The following is a 16,821-nucleotide window of genomic DNA, read 5'->3' on the forward strand; positions in this document are numbered from 1 at the left end:
TCCAAGAGTGCTAAATAGAAAAATCTCCGACCAGATCACAAAGCAGGGCACAAACAAACATTCTGAATACCCAAAACAATTATGATCATTTAAAAAAAATGAACAAAAAAAATATGTCCTGAGAAAGATTTTAAAAGACAGTTTCTAAATCTATTTATGTATTCATTTATTTTTTTTAACTTTGAATCTTAAGAGCACTGTGATTCGTAGTCCATAGCTCTCTGTGTCTTGTGTCCAAAGAGAAACCTGTCTTCCAGCAGAAAAAAAAAAACATCCATTGAAACTGCAGTGGAGTGAATGTTGGAATTGGTAGCTTCTATAGTAAAGCTGTTCTGTGTACAGGTTTCACATAAAACAACTCAGCTAGATTGTGTAGTTCACAATAAGCCACAGCTCACAGTACAATACAATGGGCAGGTGCATATCTTAGTCCCAGCAATGCTGAAATGCCTGTAGGATGCTTGAAGCTTCGCACAGATTGTACTAGCAGTTTTATCCTTTGCATTGGAATGACAAAATAAGATAGACAGATAGATAGAGAGAGGGAGAGAGAGAAGAGAAGGGGGGTGTTAGGGAGGAGGGTAATGAAAATCGCAAGGATCCTAGCAAGCTGATGAAATGCCAGAGTGCTAGCACAGCCTCCAGCTCCCCCTCCCCACAGCCCCAGCCTCCACATCGCAACACCACTTTTCTAAAATGCTTTCACATTATGTGGTTGACTTAATGATTCATTATGTAAGGGATGCCAAGAGTCTTCTTCTCCAAGTGCAAAAAAATATAATGCAGATTTTATCACATCACTCCTCTCGAAGACAATGAATCCAGCACTCGGGTATGCCACAGCCCCTTTGTACATTACAGATGGTGTTATGTGGACCCAAAAATAAACATGTGCTAATTGAATCCTGCGGAGTACCACAAAAAGGTAGCTGAATTCTATTAACTGTTTTTTTAAAAGGATATCCAGAAGCTGCGTCAAGCTTAAACAGGGTGACAACATAACTGAAAAGTTCCATGTGAAAAACAGCCAAATGAAAAACAAGTGAAAAAAAAAGATCATAAGACAATTGTAGTAGTAAACTGTGATACTGAAAGTCAACTAATGATAAAAAAGCAGAACCTGCTCTTTAAACCGAACCCGAATTTGTATTTATTTCTAACAAAGATTTAGAAAACACACTGACAAAAATATAACTGGCCTATTGTGACAGAGATCAAATGATTCTTGGTGTTAGATCTCCCTCTCGACCTGTGAGGGCACTATGTAAAAGGAACAGAGTACCCTTTATTAAATGGCACGACAATTTATTCCGTAGGGTAGGTGGAAGTCGGTCATTTAGGAAAGGGGCGGAGCTACGGTATCCAAACTCAATGACCTAGATGGTAAACGGCGTGGCATCCGAGGATTGGAGGAGCAGATGCACTCCTTAACCTAGGGGTCATGAGCGAGGATATAAATAGGGGACATAGCATATGTGATCTGTTCCTTTTGTGAATGATTAGAAAACAACCTAAAAGTAGTCCCTGCATTTAAAGACTGTCAGTGGTCTGTTAGTCTGTCTTGTAAACGTTGTTTGTTTGTTTCGTTTGTTTCAAGATTACTAGCACGATTCGGAGCTGCAGCCGCAGGCCAGCATTAAACCCAGACACCAGCACTTCACTTTCCACTAGAAACTCACCACAAGCACTTAACTGACGCACCATAGGAACTGTGTCTGTGTCTTTGTGTTTTGTGTGGGTGATAAAACTGGACTTTCTGTTTGCAGGTCAAACCCATGGGATTTTACAAACTGAAGTGATACACGCCGTTGTAATCACTTCCATCATTATTATTTACAGGTGTTTGCCATAAGGCTCTGGACACTGTAGTCATTTATCAATAAACACCCTTGCACCTGTTCATAATTGTCCGTGTGATTTGTACCTGCACTGCACTCACCTGTATCCATTCACCACTTTGCCACACGTATATAATATTATTTTATTGTTTTTAAAGGAGTGTTAACTAAGGTAATTAATTGTTATTTCCTTGTGTCTTATTAGCATTATTATCACTTGGCCCCCAATTCTTGAAGAATTACATTTTATTAAAGTGATAATTTGTTTAAGTGTAGTGTACAAGGAGGTAAATTATGTATTTGTGTATGTACTCGAGAAATAGAAGGATCATAGTGGACATTCAAAGCTGCTAACCACACCCCCCAAACACACACTCACACATTTTAATTTTACTATTTTCATTATCAGTCTATGTACTTTCATTTTGCTCAGTTTGAAGAAAATGGTAACCTCAGAAAACAGTTTTTAATACAGTATTTGAATTTTGCCATGAAAAAAAACATTGAAATGCATTGTTTCATATGTACCCTAAAAATGCAAGACACTTTCAAGTCCTCTGCTTTGCTCGACGATCTGGCCGCAGTGATATCTCAAGCAATCTCTGCTCAAAGAGACTTCATGCATGGCATGGTCTGAGGATTGGGGGACAGTGCTGGGCCCGGTTAAGGATTACATTGCTGAAAACTGAGCCATGTTTCAATCACTTAAGGAGGATATCAATGCTCATGCTAAAAACATGGAGAAGGTGTCCGCTAAAGTGTAGGTTTTGCAAGGCAATCTTCGTCAAATAAAAAAGGACACTAACCATTGCCTCACCCAAATTGAGAAATTCTAAATGAAAATTAATGATTTGGAAGACAGATCATGTCGGAACAAATATAAGGTTGGTAAACTTACCATCGGGCCTTGAGGGTGACGACCCAATTCGTTATCTACAGAAGATGCTGCCTTGCTGGATCCCAGACCTCGCTTCGGCTGCCCCTGCACTTATTGAGATCGACAGAGCCCACTGTGTTTACACGAATCATTTGAACATTTCAGACAGGCCCCGTACGCTGCTGTTCAGGCTTCTACGTTATGCTGATCGCCAGGCTATTCTGCAGGGAGCCCGCAAAGCTCAACCAACCCTTGCAGGGGGCCGTCGTCTGGGCTTCTACGCTGACTACAGTCTGGCAACAGTCCAGAGCAGGAAGGCCTTTGCGGGTATTAGAGCTAAATTTAGGCAGAACGGTGCAGATTTCTTTTTAATCTACCCAGCGGTTTTGAAGGTCACACACAGGGGTGAGAAGCTTTCTTTTGATTCACCAGGAGAAGTAGAGGGTTTTTTGTCTGGTTTGAATGCTAGGAAATCCCTTCAGTTCCAACCTGCTATGCTTTTTTTTTTTTTTTTTTTTTAATTTAGTAGTCGACAATTGTTTTTTTTAATTATTTTCTCCCCAATTTGGAATAGCCAATTATTTTTAGGCTCTGCTCACCACTACCACCCCGCGCTGACTCGGGAGCGGTGAAGACAAACACATGCTATTTTGTGTTTTATTTATTTTATTTTCATTTTTACAACCCTACAGTTATGTAACTTTATTTCTGTTTTTAACAACACTACAATATGTTTGGACTTTGCTCTAAAGGGGGAAAGCAAGGAGGCTTTGTACTCCATGTGTCTTTTACTAAAACATTTTAGGTCACACACATAATACTTATAAATAACTGAAGTAGTGTTGTTTGTGTTATTTTTAATGTATAAGTACCACGCTGTGATTAAAAAAGTTGTGTTTTTTTGTTGTTTTTTTCCACTGCTTTACGGAGGTCACATGAGTACTACTCGACAGTTTTATATCCTGCTCAGCAGTAGTATCAGTATTTTCTTGATCTTGCTGTTTCTTCAAATGTATTATACTGGAATCAAAATGGATGGTTGTATAATTTCAACAGGGACCTGTTGTATTGTTGAGGAGACAAGAGTACAATCCTACAGATTATACAACCGTCTCAACAGTAATTAGTTCTCTTGCGCAGGAAAACTGTTGATGTAGTGTTATTACAGGAGACTCATTTATTGGCAAAGGATACACTTTGTCTTCAAAATAGTCGTTATAAACGAATTGTTGCTTCTGGAGAGGGGTCTCGAACAAAGGTAGTATCAATTTTGATGAAACGAAACATAAATTTAACAATTGAGAGAGTCAGCACGGATCATACTGGCTGATTGACTTTCTGCTGTGTCTCCATCCAGGGTAAAAAAGTGGCGTTTGTTTTTATGCACCCACCATATTTGACCCTCTATTCTTTCTATGGCTTACCAAAGAGTTATTACCACTAGCTGGTTATCAGGGCTGATATGGACAGTTTTGATTGCAAACTGAATAAATCCAATATTTCTATCACTAATGCACAAGATTTAGCTTCTAAAGCACTCAGGCATTTTTCTAAAGATTTTAAATTGATTGATATATGGCGAGCACAGAATCCAATTGCCAAAGATTATACGTATATTTTTTACCTTATCATAAAACATTCTCAAGGATCAAGTATATTCTTTCCTCCCCTGAACTAAATTCATTCGCTGGGAATGTAGAGTTTCTCCCTCGTTGTCTTTCAGATCATAATGCAGTTTTAACCACATTTAACTTAGCTACTATCCAGGGTAAACCGTCCAGGTGGAAGTTCACTACTACTCTTCTCCAAAATGATGAATTTCTCTTACAGCTTAAACCAAAACTGACTGAATTTATTAATATTAACAAGGGATCGGTATCTGATCCTGCACTGGTCTGGGCAGCTGTCAAAGGTTTTGTGCGCAACAATACGATTTGGTTTTCCTCTCATCTAAAAAAATCTAAATTACAATTAATTTCCCAATTAGAGCTCAGTTGTAGTAAACTGGAAAATCCTCTGAAATCTAATTACATCACGGATGTTGAACTTAAAGGCGGAAAAGGCAGAATTAAATAATTTATTAAGGCAGCGGGTTGAGTTTCTTATACATATCACCAAGCTTAAGTATTACTCAGTAAGTAGTCGACCGAGCCGCCTTCTTGCTCTAACTCTAAAGCGTCAAGAAGGCAGATGTAATATTCAATTAATTAACTCCCTGGCAAAGGGCCCTATCTCAAATCCAAAAGATACCAACGAAACATTTAGATCCTTTTTTGCAAAATTGTACTCCTCTGAGAAACAGTCCTCCCCTGACCAATGTCAAGCTTTCTTATGGGACTTGAATCTTCCAAATATCTCTTCAGAGGAGTCGGAGCAGCTGGATTCTCCAATCTCATCAGACAAACTATATCAAGCCATAAAAAAACACTAAAAAAGGCAGCTCTCCCGGAAGTTTGCCAGCTGAGCTATATCTAGCATTGTGGGTACTTTGGGCCCAATCTGGTTATCCAACACAGGGTTCTCACCAGGAATTTTCCACAGCATGGTGGTGGGAGGAGCAGGGCGGCGGGAGTGGGGAAAGAAATGGAGATCCTCGCAACCCCCTCCAGGCGAGGCAGGACAAGTCATGCACATGCTTACGCTTTGTGGAAGTAGTTGTCAGCATAATATTCTATATCTATGGTTGTCAATAGGTAGATGCAGAGTGTGCGTCATAGGATGGCGTCCTCCCTAGCAACGCATGGACGCCATTCCACGGAGGGGAAACTAGATTTTAACCAGTGTTATCGTTTCTGTCCGACTGAGAAATCTGTTTTTACCTTTCAAAACATTAAAATGGCCTACGATTATGTGGATATAATTACTGCTGTTTTTATTCTTCTTTCAAAAATAGCATAAATATTAGGTTTTCTAAACTTTTTTTTTTTAAATTCACGACCACCAAAACCACCAAAAGCACTGAGGCGCTGGGGCTCTGAGGCCCCGAGGGCGCTGAAAGCATTGAGGGTGGCGATCAATTAGTGCGTCTAATGCTGGAGCAGCGAGGCACCGAGGTTCTGAGGTCCTGAGGGTGTGAAAGCACCAAAGGTGCCTACATTAGAGCACTGAAGCATCAAGGGTACCGAAGGTATCGGGGGTGTGGGGCTTTGAGACCCGAAGGTGCGAAGCACCGGGGGGGCATTAACCAATGGAGCGCTGAGGCACTGAGGTGCCGAAGCAGCGTGGGCGCCGAGGCTCTGAGGTACCAAGGGCACTGAGGCGCTGGGGCTTTGAGGCCCCAAGAGTGCTGAAAGCACCAAGGGTGCCGATCAATTAGTGTATCTAATGCCGGAGCGTCGAGGCACCAAGGCTCTGAGGTCCAGAGGGCATCAAAGCACCGAGGGCGCCTACAATAGAGCACCGAAGCACCAAGGGTACCGAAGGGTATCGGGGGTTTGAGGCTCTGAGGCCCGAGGGTGTGAAGCACCGGGGGGGGGGGGGGGCGTTAACCAGTGGAGCAGCATTGAGGCACTGAGGTGCCGAAGCAGCGAGGGCACCGAAGCACAGAGGGCGTCTAAACACTGGAGCGCTCATTAAATAGAATCATCGTTTATGAGAAGTTTTGCAGCGGTTCTGGAGGAGCTGCATTTTAAGGCGAAACCATAGAATCCAAAATGGCGGCTATGCAACACGTGCGGTCACCCCCCAAAAAGTGATGTGTAATTGCATACCGTCATCAACATATGTGTGAAGTTTGAGGGCAATAGCTGCAATGGTTCTCGTAGTTTTAGTGGCTTCAAAATGACACTTTTGATTTTGGTCCATTTTGGTGGGGGAAGAAACATTTCAAGTCAAAATTTGGTTAATTGCAACGTATTCAATGAAGCCAGCTCTAAATTAATATTAAAACAAGCCATTATATGGGGTAGAGCTGAAATGCCGCAAGAAGCTTATAGCTTCTGAATGGATTACAAGATTCAATGGTTGTCTGCATAAAAGAGGCTGCTCATGACCTATATTACAAGGGAATAAATGTACTGTACCCTGGAGACTTTGAATAAATATTTACTGACAAACATTTCTGAACTAATTTGTATAGACAGACTTCTGGCTCCTACTGGATTGCAATTATGTAGCAGCAATGCAAATTAAATTTCATTAAAGATAATAAAGACCCCAAACATTGGTCAGTTTACACTTAATGCCTCTTTGTAAAAAATTAACGCTGATTTAACCCAATACGAATTCAATAGGAAATCATATGTTAATTATTACATAATTATGTCTAGAATTATAATTACATTTGAATTGCTCATATATCTTACATAGCATAAGATATACCTTTTAACCCAGAATCTGGCCCAGTCAAGCATGGGAAAACACTGATTCATACTGAGAAAGAATTTGAGCTTGCTTTTATTCATAGTTTGAGTGCTGTTTAACGTACTGTCAAGATAAAGGTTAACTTCACCAGCTTTCCAAGGTCACTCAGACAGAAGCAGTGAGATACAATGCCATTACGGATTCTGTCCCCTGTCGGTAAGATGAGAGGGGATGCGGTTTAAAGCTCTATAACCATAAATGCAGACGAGCCCGGCTCTTTTGCATTGTGGATAAAACACTTGCTTGCAGTGTGTGGGGTTCCTGGTTTGCCCAGTTTGCGCCCTTTTAAATGTCCGTCTACAGCACTAAATGAAAACTGGAACTGTATTTGCTCGGTTTTTCCTCCTGTTTTTATTTTTTATTTTTTATTATTATTTATTTATATAACAGACACTGATTTCTTGGGAAAAAGGGTCTTTAATTCAAATGTGGCCACAGATAGCAAAATAAGAATGCTAATTCAAATACTGTAATTGATAATACCTGTGAATTAGAATTCGCAAGTCTGAACAAAACACATTCCTTGCTTAATTACTTAATATTAAAACTTCCTTCCTTAAAAGTAATTATACAATGATGTATTCATAGAGATTACTTATGCACTTTAAATGGCAGTTTGAGTTTCTGTGAAGGCTTGTCTAGTTTTCAAATGATGGCATTGTGTTTGACTAGTTATTCAGATAACATCAGATAACATAATACATTTGTATAGTCCCCCCTCTAGTACTGTGGAAAACACTTTACACTGCAATACAATTCCTGACCCCACAACACAGCTTCCAATTGCTTCAACCCACAAAAAGAAACTTTTATTTTCATGAGTCATATATTAAGCATTCGACCTCTGACTTTTGTCTGACAGTTACCAGCATGCAATTCATGATTCTCACCCACAAGGAAATACAACTGCTGAAATCAATAGTGCAGTTAGCAAACTTGTTTAAAATACCCCAAGCAAACAAATGCTTTTGTTTCCTATTTGTTTTGAAATATGCACCACTTCAACTGTTGAAGAGTTACACATTGCAGAAAACAACAATACAAAAGATTGTGTCTTCAGTGTAGTCCTTTTTCTAAATATCTCACAGTGAAATGTATTTACACCTACTCACTAATCAAGCAGATCAGTATTTGGAGGTCTAGCTTTGAATTAGACAGAAAGGTTATTTTGGGATAGGTAGATAAAAACAAATGAGGAAATTGTAGACTAGGAATAGATTTAAAACCTAATAACGCATGTTAGGAATATATTAGCACAGCGGGGGAATCGACATTCCAAACAACAGGAATATAGCAGCAGCCCCTGTGTTGCACTTGAATTATAGACTAACGTACGTATGGTAAAGCATATTAAAAACCATGGTAAACTATGGTAAATGCATAGTATAACCACAGGGAAGGCATGGTAAAATTGCAAAAATACTGTGTAAACTTTTATAAGGGAGACAACAAACATGAAACCTTCAGGACTGCAGACAAGTGCACATAATACGTAGTTCATTGACCTACATAATGATTCAAATTATTCATTTAGTGCTGAATGTATGTATTGTATTCACAATTTAAATTCTGTTATATTATACTGGGTCAATTTGTACAGCAAAATAATAAGAAGGGATCTGATATTCTAAAGCTTCTATTCTAAGATCTGAACATGTTTTATTTAAAAGCCTTGGTTATTATCCCTTTAACAAAACATACAGTAGTCCTGCCACTATCTGAGTTCTGGGGTGCAGTCTGTAGTATATCCCACTGTCCCATAGTCCTGTAGTACAAGCAAGCCAACAGGTTTATTAAGCATGGGAAATTGCACAAGGTATTCCTGATGAATCACAAAGCTTTCTGAATGTTGGCATAAAAACATTTGAGGGAATTTAGAAGTTCTTATGGATCCCAAAAGGTATTTCAAAAATTAGAAACCCTAATTATCGGACACTCAGTATTAACCTACAGGCTGTTCTTCATTAGCTGTTATGCAAGAGGTCATACATGCTGTGTAAGGTACAATTTGGTGTTGGTGGCAAAAAAAAAAAATCCATCTTGATAATAATTTCCATTTTTAATGTGTGTACTGTACAATAAAGATGAAAATCAACACCTGCTGCACTGCTTTCAGTTGAAGGAGATACTGACCAGAACATCCTACACTTTCATAACATATCAGGGGATGTACATTTTCAACTTGATTTGTCTTTTATATACAGAAGGTTTACCTTTAAACACAAAGTCAATGCACTACTGTGCTTAAAAAAAACAACCTGCAGTTTTAATGTAAAAAAACAGCACAGACGGACACGGACACACACACACACACACACGGACACGGACACACACACACACACACACACACACACACACACACAATTAATTTCCCTCAACAGCAAATTGAACCAGGATAGCTAACATAGATTCAGAATCCTAGTTTGCAATTCAGTAATATTCTGAATGTCTGACATCTTAGCAGTAATGTCCATTAATTTTCTGTGATCTATTGTCAAGTTACAGACACTTAAAACCATGGTTAAGCTATTGCTTCATTCTCTGTGTGTGGGTGTGTGTGTGTGTGCTTTTCTATGGTGACAAAGAGAAATCCTGCTTTACATGGTTACCATGGCAACATGATTTCTAGCATCTCACTAATCCAAGGAATTAGGGCATACTTTAGTCTTTTTTTTTTTTTTTTTTTTTTTTTTTTTGGCAAACACTTACAAAGTTCTATTTTATTGTACATGGTGGGTATTTTTTTTTTTATTTAAACAGTCTGCATATTTGGCAGCCTCTGTGTTCATGTAAATAGAAAAATCAGCAGATGCACAGTAGTGGATACAAAATGGCTTTATGGGCCACATTTAAAAAAATATGATTCAGTAATAATATGCCAGCACAAAACAGAACTAGCAGAATATAAAACAGAACTCCTTTCTTTTTGCATGTATTCATCTAATCCCCTATTACTGTTCCTAATCAGAATTATATATCATTACAATTACAGCAATGTTGTACAGGTCTAAAATATAAAATTTATCTTAACAAATTAATTCTTCTTGTTGTTTAGTTTCTTTGGTTTTGTTAAAAGCATCCCTGTAGCTCTCATACATGTATTCTCTCCAAGTACAGTTGGTACACAAGAGTGTAACCATGAACCCTTATCCAGGGTGACTTACAATTGTTCAAGATATCACATTATTTTGACATACAATTACATTATTTTTTTAGTTGATGTAAGAAATGTGTCCTTTGTGTTATTTTTTTTTTTACTAATGTGCAGTATTTTCTTAAATCCACTGTAGGCAGAGTGTAATAGATGTACCTAGACAGAGCTCTACAGAGGACACAGAATATAAGCTTCAGTCTGCTGGTAAAAAACGGTACTTCATTAATCACTGAAATTCCAGTTTGTGGTCAGATAACTGTAAGCACCATCTCAGATACGTGTCTTTAACTGAAATTAGGTAAAATAAATAAATAAATAAATAAATAAATAACACCCGCCGATTACAGCGTAACTATTTCAACAACAGTAGCTGAAAGTGGTACTCATATGTTACAAAGCTGGTTTTAATGGATCAAACTATGTGCAGCTTGGAGAGCTTATGTGGGGAAAGGAGTGAATTGAGTAATTTTAGTAATGTGAAAGCAAGGAGATTCCAGTCATGTTTTCCTACTTCCAACTTCCCAGAAAGGAATTAGAATTAGACGTATCCCTCCAGAACAATTTGCTGGCTAATCACATTGAATTAGTTCCTGCCTATGGTGACCTTTTACCCTATTGAGAGTGTAATGATCACTGGCATTTCAATTTTCTTTTGTGAGCTCATTACAATTGTGGGGAGCTGCGAACGCAAATGTGCATCTTTCATTTCAGTTCTGACTCCCGATACTACTACTCAGTATGGAAAAGGGACCAAGCAGGGTGGTTCAAATCAGGTCGCCCAGTCGCCAAATGCGACCTTCAATTTTATATATGGCCAGTAGATTTTACCATAAAGTCACCACGTTGCGGACTAACCATTTACAGTATATACAACATAACTTCAGTTCTGCAGTAAAGGCTTTCTGCTTCACTGCCAGAATCTGATGGAGACGAATATAATATTAGTGGGTATACACTGTATAGGAAAGACAGGCAGGACAGAAGTGGCGGAGGGGTAGCGCTATAGTCTTGAAGCCCAGGTGTTAAATCTGGACGAAGAAAATAACGCCAAATCAATATGGGTCAGAATAATGGACAAAAATTCAAAGGGCATAATAATAATGGCATGCTATAGACCACCAAATTCAGACGCAGAGCAAAATAATCTGTTATACAATGACATTAGAAATGCATGTAGCAAAGGAGAAGCCATACTAATGGGGGATTTCAACTTCCCCCATATAAAATGGGAAAACCTGGTGGGGAGCACGAAGGACAAAATGGAAATGGTGGAAATGACAAATGACTGGTTCCTAACGCAATTTGTCAAGGCACCGACTAGAGGGGAGGCATGTCTTGATTTAGTCTTTTCAAATAATGAAGACAGAATAACTAAAACAGAGGTCAGAGAACCATTGGCAAACTCAGACCACAACATGGTCTCATTTTAAGTGGTTTTTAAAACCCGAAAAGTAATGACTAAAGCTAATTCAAAAGCAAATTGCTTCATTAGACAAAAACACAATTCTAGTGTCCTTTAGGAGTTGTGCCGTTGTTTGTTTTCAGTCAAAACGTGGGATTTATGCTTGGTTTTGGCACTTGGCCTCACTATGCAGGGCACTTGGTTCTGCCTTTCACCAAGACTCCCAACCCGCTGGTTTGAATACTATTGGTAGCTGCCACTGACTGACGGTTGACATGAATGTGGGAGTTACCTCCTTAGTCCAATGTCTGCTTGACTTTTGTTAATGCTTGCAAGGGTTTTCCTGTCAATCCAATATGCATATTTGCATACTTCCTGCCTGGAACTTTACAATCAGGCTGAGCAAAGATTTTGAAGTCAACAAATGGAGCAAGCATCCACAATATGGATATGAACTGGTCCAAGCCCTGCGACACAGGGAATTTAATCCAGCCTGGCCTCAAATACACATAGATTGAACTGATATGACCTCTAATACTCTTCGCCTGATGTTTTTGCCCAGAAAGCGATTTTATTAAGCAGATCTGACCCATTTTCCAGGTCAAATCGAGAAGCTGAGAAGCAGATCAAGTGAGCTTTTAGTTGATCAGCAAAGCTAAACCCCAGCCCTTAAAATTGGAACTAAGATACGTCTAATTCAGGGAACCAGCATATTAGCTGCAATCTGCATTCTAGATCCTGAAGATACAGTAGCTGCTCTGGCTGTGTTCAGCTGCCATCTACGTCAAGTCACTCACAGCAGCTGCATAAACTCTGTCAGTGTAACATCCATACAGTACTCACTGAAGAGATGTATATGATTGATTCTCCTTTAGCTAGGTTTTATACATCTCTGGACAAATATCACCATGTCCACATTAAAGGATGTATGAACTGATGAGGATACATATTTTAAACAAAATGTGTACTGGGATCTGAGCAACAAAATAATGAATAATAAACAGACTGGACTTGGTTTCAGTATTTTTCACTCATTAAACTGGTTTCCTGTTAAAACACACAACATCATTTCTTTTTTGCCTTCTTGAATACCAAACACTACAGTTTTTGCAGCATTCCACTTTAAATGTACAGATCCACATTGTGAAACTGCATGAGCCATATGTGACTCAAAAGCAATCATTTGGAGAGCCCTGGACTAGACACAGCCAGTGCCAGTGAGGTGAATACTTGGGTGAAGATTTTCACAAGGCTGCAAAAAAAGGCTGTTGTTCTGTAAACCTAATTACTCAACCTTAAATATTTGTACACTCGACTCTATATGCCTTTATCACAGATAGATTCTTGATGTTCAACCGCAGCAGTTCAAGTGAATCAATACAAATAGAATGTGCTGTAACCAGATTGTAATAACCCCCTCCTTTGTTCTTTGGAGTGAGGTTACAGCAAACCAGGATTTTACTAAGCTAAGACTTTTCATGACTGCAGAGTTGTCTATCTTAGGAAAAGCCATGCAGCCATTGCCCTGATTTTCTAAGGAGGTAAAGCTGTAGTGATGAGGTTATAGAGCACCTCCGAAGGGGCCATCTGATACAAAGACATTTTACATGGCGGTATCACATCAATGTCAGGGACTACTATATATTTTTTGTCTGTAACTAAAACTGGCCATTATAAAAATTGTGCTGAAAGGTGAAAGGTAACATCCTTACCTTTCCTATACGTTGCTTTTCCGGTATTCCCAAGATAACTAATTTATAGGTGCAGCTTACCAGTGTCCTTCCATATAGTCATGCAAGTTTAATGTACTGTACAGCTACTCAGCAGCTGCTCTAATAATAAAATAAACTCATCTTCTTTAAACAGCATAATTGAATCAACAGGACAAGCAGTACTGGGCGGCTTTTCACTGTAGATCCTAACATCATTGTAAGCTTTTTCAATGGGGGTGGATTCTGCAAATTGTTGGTTGTTCAATCTATTAAAGCACACATTGTAACAGCTCAACCATACAGTATCTCGTTTTTAAAACTCATGGCAACGACTGCAGCTCTCAGCTTTTCTGATGTAACCGGGTGAATGAAGGCGACTTGCATAATGCCACAGTGCAAAAAACTTCTGAGCTGTTGCTCCTGGTAGCACAGGGATCCCCATATGAAACCTCCAAGAGCTACACAAAGCAGCTGTCAAACTTAAAGCCTAACCAGGGGCATTACACGTATGCCCATTCTCAATACACGAAGCATGCAGGAAAGCATGAAGATTTATTAACAGTGTCACTCTAAATTAGCATTAGTTGTGTTGCTTGTCAGTTATCGCAGCACCAGGAGACACCCATTTTGACAATTTATAATTAGGATTGAGTTAAAAAAAATATAGATTTATACAGCACCTCTTTATGCTTGGATAATTTCATTAAGTTTACAGACGGAAAGAGAGGTGAGGTGTCTTCCTATCTTCGCACTCAAAACGTCTCCAATAAGCTAGAGAGCTAAATTCACTAGACTGTGGACTTTTAAGTTACTGAACAGTTTTTCACAATTCCCTCATTTCAGAATAAACTTACTCTCAGTCAATTACATTTATTCGGATTCCAATACCTGTTGTATTGCAATAATAGGTACAGCTTTGATTTAAAAAAAAAACAAAATAACACCACAACTTCCTTTGAGAGGACATTCAGGGTGGAACCAGCATATACTGTAGCTTTTTTATTATTAAAATCCATCACCTTAAAAGGAGAAGTGTCACTCAAGCTTTGTAAGATCAATGATACATGTACAACATTTTGAGCTCTATGTACTAATATTATTTACGTGTTCGTAAATACTGCAGCTTCGTATCCTCCATCCTTCATAGAATGTTTGCGTGCGATGTACTAAACAGCTATTTTTCTTGAACAACTATTGTAACTGTGGTATTCTCTGGGATACTGCCGGCACCTTGCAAAGGACAATATGGACATAAATAATCTACACTAGACAACATTCTACAACAAGGACTATCTATATAGGCGGGACAGACTGCACTTAAATAAAAAGGGAACCAATCTACTCAGAGAAAGGATCCTCAAGGAGGTTCAGAAGCATTTAAACTAGAAAGGAAGAGGGGAGAAATCAACAAAAAATCAGAAGGGAGACCACATCAAAACAAGGGCAACAACTCAAGTTAGTTAGCCATTAAATGGTAGAAGTCTCAAAACAAAATGTTAGAACTTGAAGCTATTGCACTAACAATTAACTACAATGTGATAGGTGTTACAGAAACTTGGTTGAAGAAAAAAAAACAATGCAGAATGAATATGGGTCAGAATAATGGACAAAAATTCAAAGGGCATTATAACAGGGGCATGCTAGGAGCTCCTAAAATAAACAAATCCCCTGGGGCCGTATTCACAAAGCTGACTTAAGTTCAAGACCAAAAAACGGGCTTAAGTCACTTTTGCTGACTTTGTTATGACCAAGTCTTAAGTCCATTTCACGAAACGATTTTCTGGGGGGGGTCTTAACTTAGACCAGCGTTTCTGTCCTCGCGCAACGTCTTCACTGTCTTCCACTCGAGAGAAAGCCGTTGCCTGAGGGACAGATTGATAATTTTGATTCTTCACTGGGACTTAAGAAAAATCATTATGTCATGTAAATATAAATAATGTCAAATGTATATATTTTATGATAGAATTTCGTAATTTTCTATTAAAAAAGATATTGTTATAATTATATTTAAACGTATGATTAAACTGACCTGTTGAATTATTTTACAGTGGTTATCATTGATTAAGTAATATATATATATATATATATATATATATATATATATATATATATATATATATATATATATATATATATACACACAGACGTGCTCAAATTTGTTGGTACCCCTCCACAAAAAATGAAGAATGCACAATTTTCTCTGAAATAACTTGAAACTGACAAAAGTAATTGGCATCCACCATTGTTTATTCCATATTTAATAGAAATCAGACTTTGCTTTTGATTTTTTATTCAACATAATATTGTAAATAAGAAAACAAATGAAAATGGCATGGACAAAAATGATGGGACCGCTAACCTAATATTTTGTTGCACAACCTTTAGAGGCAATCACTGCAATCAAACGTTTTCTGTAGCTCTCAGTGAGACTTCTGCACCTGTTAACAGGTAGTTTGGCCCACTCTTCCTGAGCAAACTGCTCCAGCTGTCTCAGGTTTGATGGGTGCCTTCTCTAGACTGCAAGTTTCAGCTCTTTCCATAGATGTTCGATAGGATTCAGATCAGGACTCATAGAAGGCCACTTCAGAATAGTCCAATGTTTTGTTCTTATCCATTCTTGGGTGCTTTTAGCTGTGTGTTTTGGGTCATTATCCTGTTGGAGGACCCATGACCTGTGACTGAGACAGAGCTTTCTGACACTGGGCAGTACATTTCGCTCCAGAATGCCTTGATAGTCTTGAGATTTAATTGTGCCCTGCACAGATTCAAGGCACCCTGTGCCAGGCACAGCAAAGCAGCCCCAAAACATAACCGAGCCTCCTCCATGTTTCACTGTAGGTATGGTGTTCTTTTCTTTGAAAGCTTCATTTTTTCGTCTGTGAACATAGAGCTGATGTGACTTGCCAAAAAGCTCCAGTTTTGACTCATCTGTCCAAAGGACATTCTCCCAGAAGGATTGTGGCTTGTCAATATGCATTTTAGCAAATTCCAGTCTGGCTTTTTTTATGTTTTTCTGTCAAAAGTGGAGTCCTCCTGGGTCTTCTTCCATGGAGCCCACTTTCGCTCAAAAAGCGACGGATGGTGCGATCAGAAACTGACGTACCTTCACCTTGGAGTTCAGCTTGTATCTCTTTGGCAGTTATCCTTGGTTCTTTTTCTACCATTCGCACTATCCTTCTGTTCAATCTGGGGTCGATTTTCCTCTTGCGGCCGCGCCCAGGGAGGTTGGCTACAGTTCCATGGACCTTAAATTTCTTAATAATATTTGCAACTGTTGTCACAGGAACATCAAGCTGCTTGGAGGTGGTCTTGTAGCCTTTACCTTTACCATGCTTGTCTATTATTTTCTTTCTGATCTCCTCAGACAACTCTCTCCTTTGCTTTCTCTGGTCCATGTTCAGTGTGGTGCACACAATGATACCAAACAGCACAGTGACTACTTTTCTCCATTTAAATAGGCTGAATGACTGATTACA

The 16,821-nt window shown here is 38.9% G+C and overlaps 1 protein-coding gene across 9 annotated transcripts in view; it reads right to left on the minus strand.

The window, feature by feature from the left end:
• The window catches only part of LOC117417382 (leucine-rich repeat-containing protein 7-like), a 343,846-nt gene that overhangs the window by 195,914 nt on the left and 131,111 nt on the right, over positions 1-16,821 (minus strand). The gene's annotated exons all lie outside the window — the stretch shown is intronic.

The sequence above is a fragment of the Acipenser ruthenus genome, chromosome 12 (assembly GCF_902713425.1).
Source record: "Acipenser ruthenus chromosome 12, fAciRut3.2 maternal haplotype, whole genome shotgun sequence".
Classification (NCBI taxonomy): domain Eukaryota; kingdom Metazoa; phylum Chordata; class Actinopteri; order Acipenseriformes; family Acipenseridae; genus Acipenser; species Acipenser ruthenus.